The sequence below is a fragment of the Bos mutus genome, chromosome 5 (genome assembly GCF_027580195.1).
Source record: "Bos mutus isolate GX-2022 chromosome 5, NWIPB_WYAK_1.1, whole genome shotgun sequence".
Lineage (NCBI taxonomy): Eukaryota > Metazoa > Chordata > Mammalia > Artiodactyla > Bovidae > Bos > Bos mutus.
In genome coordinates this window covers 46,351,077-46,359,606 of record NC_091621.1, presented here as the reverse complement: position 1 = coordinate 46,359,606, position 8,530 = coordinate 46,351,077, and the positions used below count along the sequence as shown (strand labels likewise).

The following is an 8,530-nucleotide window of genomic DNA, read 5'->3' as shown; positions in this document are numbered from 1 at the left end:
GGTCTCCAAATTCAGCTGCAGCAGCACACACACACAAAATGCCTTTTCTAAGCAGGATTGCCCTGCCCGGCCACCCACCACCAGGATCTCCGACCTCGCGGCGGAGCGGAGGCCGGGTTGGCCGAAGCCGCCATTCCCCGGCTTTAGCGCCTACTTAGGCTCGGACCCAGTCCGCGCAGATCAAAGTGAACTCGCGGCATTTTTATGAGATCAACTTCAGTGGCTCTTTACTTGTAATCAGACGCCTGGGTAGAAAATGCAAAAGGATACAGCCCATCAATCCAAAAAGGAAAGGGAGAGAGAGAGAGAAGGCGTGGGGTGAAAAAATTCAGGTGACACGTAGCAAGAAGATTTGGGTCACCCACAAAAAAGACCCTTTGCCTGCAGCAAGAATGGTTTGAGGGTCTGTCCCAGCCTCCAGGCCCTGCCATTTCTCCCTGATTTCAGGAGCCAGGAAGCCTGACTTGCCTGTGTTCTGAAGCCTGGTCCAAAAGCTTCCACACTGTGGACCTGCCATGGGGGCCGAGTGCGGCCGCTTGCATTCCCTTGACCGGGCCTGGAAGTCGCCTTCTGCTCTAGATTCAAAGTATGTCCCATTTTGCTGCTCCCCTTTCAGCGGTCTCCGTGGTTCTTCTGTCACTACAGCCAGAAGTTGAGTTACAGGAAGATTCGCCAGAGATTTATCGCCTGGCCCCAAACTTGGAGAGCCTTGTTGTCATAAACAGCCATCTATTGTCTAGACTTTTATCTCGGGGTATGGATCATGCATTATTGAGGCTCAGGAGACTCGGGGCTGACTATGTGGGGTGTGTGTGCAGCCCCCCTGCCCAGTAGGGGCTCCTGGTGGGTAGGTTTAGCAGGGGACGCAAATGTGCATGTGCCTTGGGAGCTGGGCAGGTTCACCTGAGTGTCCCAGGGTGGGAGCTGGAAATAGGGAAGGACTGCCTGTGCCTGGGAACATTCTGGTACATGTACTTGTGTGTTGGGTGAGAATTTGTCACGGTATGCTTTGTTTCTGGGGCATTTTAAGTGTTCCTGTCTGGGATTTTGCGGGTTTTATTAACCTGCATCCGCTTGGCCTGTTTATGTCTCTTCGAAGCAGATCATCTGGTGTTTTTCAATTTGGGGCCCATTGTGTGTGTGTGTGTGTGTGTGTGTGTGTGTTTAGCTTCTCCGAGAAAAAGGGTTTGGGTGATACCTTTCCAGTTCTTTTCCCTCAGATTCCTGCACCCACCCGAAATCACACCTCAACCTCTGCCTTCACCACAGCATCTGGCCCTGCTCCACTCACTGCCAGTCCCTTGTCTCCCCAGTGGCTACCAATTTTCTGTGGCAGGCACAAAATACATTTTTGCAGGATAAGGTCTGGCTATCTCTGTCTTTCCCACATTAGGGAAAAGTCCCAGCTCCTAATAAACTCCCTCCCTTCCTAGGGCTCCCTTTCCCCGGGCTGAGGGAAACCTCAGAAAGGGCTTCCCCAGTCCAATTGGTCCTTTAAAAGTACTCTACACAGAACTCTAGAGAGTGCCAGAGAGGGCCTGCCGCTCCTTCCCTGGGGCTTCCTGGCTTCAAATGTCCTTACCCTGGCCACCCCCTCAGCCCCCAGAGCCCAGGCAGTAGGAGGCCTGCCCAGATTAAATGTCCATAGGAGAGACACTTATCACCTTAGAGCTCAGGGTCAGAGGCTGTTTTTGAAAGCCAGGCTCCTTTAACACCAGCAGAAATAATCAAATCCTCCCCCTTTGTTTTTCATTATCAGAACACAGGGTGGGAGGGCTGCCGGAGGCGGAGGCCTGGGAGCTTCCTGACCACCCTCACTGCTCCTGGCTGCTCCCACCTGGACCCCAGGCCCCACTTCAGGTTCCAGAGAGCCCTTAGGTGCCCTCAACCAGGTAGGCCAAGTGGGAGGGGGCTGATCCTAGACGCTGATTTTTCAGTTAAGAAGGGTGTAGGTGACAACCAGAAGGGATTGTGGGGCATCAGGTTTAACCAGAAGGCCGCCATCAGGGCGTCCCTCCCTTGGCTATTAGAATTCCCATGTAATAAGCAATGATTAGGCCTAAAAAGGGCAAGGTGGACGCAGAGCAGGCAAAAACAGAAGTCCTAGATAGAGGTGAGTCCTTCACAGACACCTCCACGCCATATTCTCTCTCTCTCCCCCGCCACCCTCTCCTAGTGCTATTCTGGTACCCTGGAGGGACCGGGCCAAGGATTCCACTTCAGGCTCCTCTCTCTGGCCGCCTTTCTCCCCTGAGCCCGCCCGCTGCCCGCTGCCTGGGCCGCCGCGGCGGCTCCGGAACTCGCTTTCCCTCCGGCCCGCCGGCTGCGGCGCCGCCTCACTCCGTCTGTCTCTGCCTGACTCCTTCCATCCCTGCCTTCACACCCCGCCGCCCCCACCTCTCAGACCAACAGACATCGAATGCCCTTGTCTCTCCGTACCCAAGGCCTAGGCTCAGCCTGCTCAGCGCTCGCGGATCGCCGCCGCCCCACCGGGTTCTTGCGCTTCGCTCCCCGTCCCCCGCTGCAGCCTCCTTCTTTGCTAGTTGCTGGGTTCAACCGCTTCTCTCTCTCACTTTCCCGTTTCTCCCCAACCCCTTTCCGCCTCTGGATGTGAGAAATAAATAAATCCAAGTCCCCTGCTTCATCAGCCCTCCCCACTCTTGCTGCCTCACTTCCCCTCCTCCTTACCGAGTGTACCGCCTTGTTTTCGAAGGAAATCTGAATAGTCAGACATCTAAGCTGTAAATGAACTTTTTTTCTTTGTGACGGCTAATTTTCTCTCCAGTTCTCCGTCCCATTCCGCTTCGCGGTAGCATGAAAGGGATTTAGAAGTCTGCAGTATTGGGAAGAGGGAGTGGAGAGACGGAGCCCAGAGTTACAGACGGTGGCGAGAGATACGGAAGACGGAGAGATACCGAGAGAAAAAGAGGCACTGGGGTGGGGAGAGGGAGGGAGGGAGGGACGGAGGGAGGGGGAGGGGGCCCCAGCTGGCGGGAGCGGAGCCAGAGAGAAAAGGAGAGAAAAGTTTCCCGGAGTCATCATTAGTTGACTTCTGTCCACTGCTTCCCCCAGCCGGCCGAGCTCACCCCCAATAAAGGAAGGAGGGGGGTCTTTATTTTTTTTTTAAGGCCCCTAAGACTCCAGTGTTTACAAGACCAGAAATGCCACGGCCACGTCCTGGCAGAAAGAAAGGCTGAAATGGAGGACCGACGCCTTCCTTATAAGGTACGATGCTAACTTGACCTTCACTTTGTCATGGCGCCCCCCGCCCACCCAGACCTCTGCAGGCAGCCAGGCAGCGCCCAGGCGACCCTGGCCGTTGCCTCCCTGCTTCCTTTCTTTCTCTGTCAAATGTCTCTCCTTTTCTCCCCCCCACCCCTCACTTCCTCCTTCCCCCTCCTCTCCCTTTCTTCCCCTTTTCCTGCCCTTTGTTTTTTACTTTCTTCCTTCCTTTCCCCTCCCTGCTGTTCTTCTTTCTCCCCCACCCCCCTTTCCTTTGACTCATTCTTTTGATTCTTGCCTCTGGTTTCATGGCTTCCCTTGATTCTCTTTCCTAGCCTCTCTGATGCAATCTCATTCTCTCTTCTTTCCTGATCTTTTGAATCTCAGAAACAGGAAATAATATTTTCAATACTCTCCCATCCCCACCCCAACTGACCTCCATGGCCCTCGCCTGGCTTCTGCCCCATCCAGGTATCCCTGAGGAAGAAGGACCAGGAAAGAAGGCGAGTTTGGGATCAAAGGGGCTTCATTCTGGGCCCAGTGCCCACCTGAAGATGGCAATGAACTTGGAAGACTGTCTTCCTTTCACTGGCCTCACCTGCCAGGTCTGTGACCCTAGGGGTCTTGAACTGAGGGTGAAGCTCTTGTTTGGGGGGGGCGGTTATAGGGAGAGCAGAGACCTCTGCTCTTGAGACTTAGGGAAATGTTTAAGGAGTAAATTGCTGTTTACCTTTCTCTGAGCTTTCAGCCTGTAAAATCCTAGATATTTCACTTAAGGCATTTGGGGAGGGAATTTAGAGAAATAGGGATTTGGATATTCCCACACATAAAAATAGAAAAGAGATAGATTATTCAGGCCTTTCTGCTTTGCTTCTTGTTGCCTCCCAGGCTCCAACAAAGCCTCCAACATTAACTCTAATCATATCTTGTGTGGCTATAAAATAAATGATATTATGGACACCCCTATAATTATCTATTATTCGCTTACTTGTGATAATTACAATACTGGATGAGGCAGGTTTATGCAGACAAAGTAAAGCCAAGGAAATATGCTGAAAAATGAAAGTGAGACTCTGTCCATTCTTGAGTATGTTTCAGAATCTGTAAGCTTGCCAAGGACCTCCGTGGTTTAGGAGTAGCCGTCTTGTAGGGGATGGGTCATATTGGGAGACCCTACCACCTCCTTTTCCCCTTACACCCCCCTCTCCTCCTCCTCTGCACAGACACCAGAGAGGATCAGACCATCAAAAGGAAATGCTTTCTCTCACCCCCTACAATTATCCGGATAATTGCATGAATCCTTCCTTGAATACTGCTGGGTAGTCAGGTTGAGATTTCAGCAGGAAGTGCAAGGGACGGAATTCCAAAAGGGGGAAGCTGAGAGAGCCTGCATTCTTACATTCCTAGACTTTATAGTTCTGTCTAGTATTACATTGTTTCTTCAGGCAAAGATCTTGTTTGCCTTCAGTCATATTTCTCCCTTCCCCCTCCCTTTCTCTCTCTCTCTCCACCCCCCCCCCCTTTTGGTCCCTTTAAAGTAGATTCAGATCGCTCTCTGCTCCTAATAGATGACTGTAAAACTAACATTAATTCCCCCCTGCCTACTAATATCAGTATCTCTCTGTTCAGTATCCACATTGGTGAGAATAAAGAGAATTAAGTGCTGCAACCCAAACCAGCAATTACATCCTTTTGGGGGGAGGGGAATGTTTTGTTGCTGTTTTTGTTTGTTTGTTTGTTTTTGTTTTCCTTTGGGCTTATCTAGGGGTGTTTACTCTGCTGAGAGATAAGCAGGGGTATCTGTAATATTATTTTTACAAGCTCATTGGGGCCTGAGCCAGTATCAACTTGGTAGAAAAAGCAAGCTTGAAGCCAGAGAGCGAGCCTAAGGAGGGAAGAGAGCGCCAGACGGAGATGAAAAAGGACTACGCAGAGAAATGCGGGGAAAGGAGAAAGCGGCAGGTTCCTGAACAAACGTGGTGGAGGGCAAGACAGGCTCTCATGGACAGAGGTTTATGTATCTTTATTTTTTTCTAATTTTTAAAAACTTGAGGCTTGATTTTAAAAAGGGAAAACTCAAGAACGGGGGAGGGGAGAGGGACTTATTCGAGTCACAGCGTTTCAACCCTAGAAGGGAAAAACACTGGATACACTGGATCCTTGGTGATCTCAGTCTCGGGTCACCTCGATCCTCGGTCCTACATCGCTCTGGCTCCTACATCGCTCTGGCTCCGACCTGCTGCTGCCCCACACACCCTTGGGCTGGGCCCTCGAAGTGCCCCTCATGGCCACCAGGGCTTCCTTGCTCTTCTTATCATCTCCATCTTTATGACGAGGCTTGTTAACAAGACCTTCGAGCTGGCCACCTACATCTATCTCCGAGGCTCAGGCAGGCTCAGCCAAGCAGCGGAGGGTGTGAGGAGTGGTGAGGCACTAATTAATTGATTCCTTTGGACAGTAAAATATGGCCGCATCTACAGGAACCCATTGACTCAAAAACAGTATCTGCTGGGTGTGAGTGTATTGTCTGTCAAAGAATTTTTCCATAGGCATGTGTCAGATAGTCCCGGATTTTTAGCTACTAAAGAAGGACCCAAGTGGACCTAATTTTTAGGGGATCAAATCAGAATTTGCTCAGCCCCCCAAAATGCTTTAAGTTATCACTGCCTCTGGAAAAGCATTGGGAGTGGGTTTTGTTGAGAAAAACTTGGGTTATGGGATAAAATTTCCCAGTTGCTTGGATAGACCTAGCCAAGATTGAGGTTGGAAACTGGAGTCCAGGAGCTGTGCAGGCCAGAGTCCTCTTCCTGGTTGGCCGGGCAGAGTGGGGCTGCTATGGAATTATAGAGGACCATAGAAGACAAGGTCCGGTCTTTACTTCATACTGCTTCCTAGACTTGAATTTTGAAAGTAAATTTTAAAAAAGTTAAACAATTCTCACCCTTCAAGGAGCCCTTGTATGCCCAGCACACACTCAGAACCTGCCTGTTACACACCTCTCCTGGCTGCTGCACTTCCCTAACTGGCAACCCAGAGTAACTGGATATTTAAAGTAGGTCCAGAAGAACAAATGCTAAGATAGAAGGGGTAAAGTAATTAGACAATGCTAATTCCATGCAGGCATGACTGTGCAGTTAGACCCTGCTGCAAACAGGACTTAGGGCTCAAAATATAGACCCTGACCTCAAACAAGAGAGGCAACAGTTAGAGACAGGAGACCACCGATATAAATAATCCATGTAGATATAGAGGGGGGGTTGAAAAGACAGAAATAATAGAAAGTATGGAAGGATAGAAAAGAACTTCTGCTGATGGGGAATGTCATTGCTAATGTTTGGGCTTCCTCCTGATACTGTTTTTAATGTTGGCAGAGAAATGTGTACTATAAATACAATACTATGTGAACCCAAAGTATGTACTTCAAGGTATTTGGTACACATACAACATGTATGCAAATGTAATTCACAGAATATATTTTTCATGTACTGAGTTGGTATGCATTTTGTATATATATAATAACATGATATATTTTCCATGAAGCTTTAAAATGTGGATATATTAATAATAAGACATAATACTATTAATATCTAATATTATAATTATTATCTGGATGCATTGTCCATGTACTGATTTTATATGGCTTTTAGAGTGTATATACTCATGTATCTAAATAGGTGCAGGACTGTACTGTCCCTGTGCAAGTGTACTGTTTATACATGTAAATGAATTTTTATATATGATGGATATACATGCTATATGTAATCTTTTTTCAGGAGGTTGCTTTCCCATACAATAGATGAGTGCCTACGTTTGTATATTTTCTAGAGATATATATTTTCCATTGCCAGAATGTACATGTAATATAGATCTCTGTGCATTTTAGACTGTTTCAATATGTTGGTTATATGGGCAGTATGTCCAGGCGTACATTTTGTGGAACATCTTTTCCCTGCTCCGAATGTGGACTATCTTTCACAGGGAGCTTTTCTAGCAGGAACTGCCAGTGAGTTCCATCCGCACAGTCCGGTCCTTGAAGTTCTCCACTCCAGATCATGAAAATTGATAAACCAAAGGCTTGTCTCGGAGTATCCACGAAGCGACTCACGCTCAGAGAGGAGAAGTCACCCCCAGGCAACAGGCTGGTCGCACTGCCTAAAGGTTCTCTGTGTTTGATCTCTTCCAAGCCTCGGGTGCCAGGCTCCGGCGGGGCAGCACAGGCTTTATTTAGGAGCCTGAGGCAGATCCGCCGGCGGTGAGGAGCCCGGCAGGAGGGCCGGCCGCCTCTGTGCGGACGCCGCGTGCCCAGCAGAGGGAGGACACTTGGGAGAAAGGCCTCGTTCCCGCAGCCTGGCAGCGTCTGGGACTCAGGCTGCTCTTTGAGGTCACCCACAAACCCCCGGAGCGTGTCCCCGGGCTGGGGCTCGGGGCTGATCAGCTGGGCGGGTCCGGGTCTTGGCGGTCTCCGCGGGTCCGGCCAGCAGGGGTCATCCCGTCATTCGCGGGGGCCGGCGGCCCTCGGGCGGCGACTGGCGCTGTTGGTTGGGCTGGCAGCTACATGGGGCGGCGGGGCCGGGGCTGGGAGGGGCGCCGTATTTCCTCTCCTTGGGATCTCGGGCGCCCAGGATCCAAGGTCGGGTCAGGCGCTCGGGGAACTGGACCGAGGTCCCGGAGCCCTGTCCGCCGGGCCGGGGCACGGAGCGCTCCGGACGCGGGGCGGGGAGCGAGCGGCCAGGCGCCCGTGTCGGCCACCAGCGGCCGGCGGGTCTTTGTCTCGGGGATTGGAGCGGCGATCGCTAGCTCGGCGCCGGGCTGCGGTGGTACGGGGCGTTCGGTGGCGGCGGGCCCGGGACGCACACTTCCCCGCGGAAAATCGGCAGCTCCTTCTTGACGGAGGCAGACACCGTAGGGCTGCCGGTCGGGCCAAACACTCGGCGTATACGCGGCGGTGAGGTCCTCAGCCTGCAGCCCACCTCACGCTTAATTACGCTGGAACCTTCGGCGCCTCCGTGTCCCCGCCGCGCAGAGAGGGCTGGGGGCTCCGGTATGCGTTTCCCACACGGGTCGGGGGCCTACAATCCTCTCCTACTTTCCGGGTAATGGCGGGGAGGATGGGCGGAAGCTCTGGCCGGTCCGGAACACAAGGTCCTGGGGGTTTGTTTTGTTCGAAGATGAGGCCGGCGGTCCCGGCTTGGCTCTGGGTCTGTGCCATCGATCGCGCCGGGTTTCCGGCTGCATTAGCATCCGCAGAACCAGGGCTGCCGGCCCATCTTCCGTCCGTTCGATAGTGGCTTAAAATACTCTAGCTGCG

The 8,530-nt window shown here is 51.7% G+C and overlaps 1 long non-coding RNA gene across 1 annotated transcript; it reads left to right on the top strand.

Moving 5' to 3' along the window:
• Positions 1 to 3,025: 3,025 nt before the first annotated feature.
• Positions 3,026 to 7,201, top strand: LOC138987824 (uncharacterized). Its single transcript, XR_011464116.1, has 3 exons — positions 3,026 to 3,225; positions 3,694 to 3,827; positions 5,044 to 7,201. It is a non-coding gene; the product is annotated as an uncharacterized lncRNA (long non-coding RNA).
• Positions 7,202 to 8,530: the final 1,329 nt, after the last annotated feature.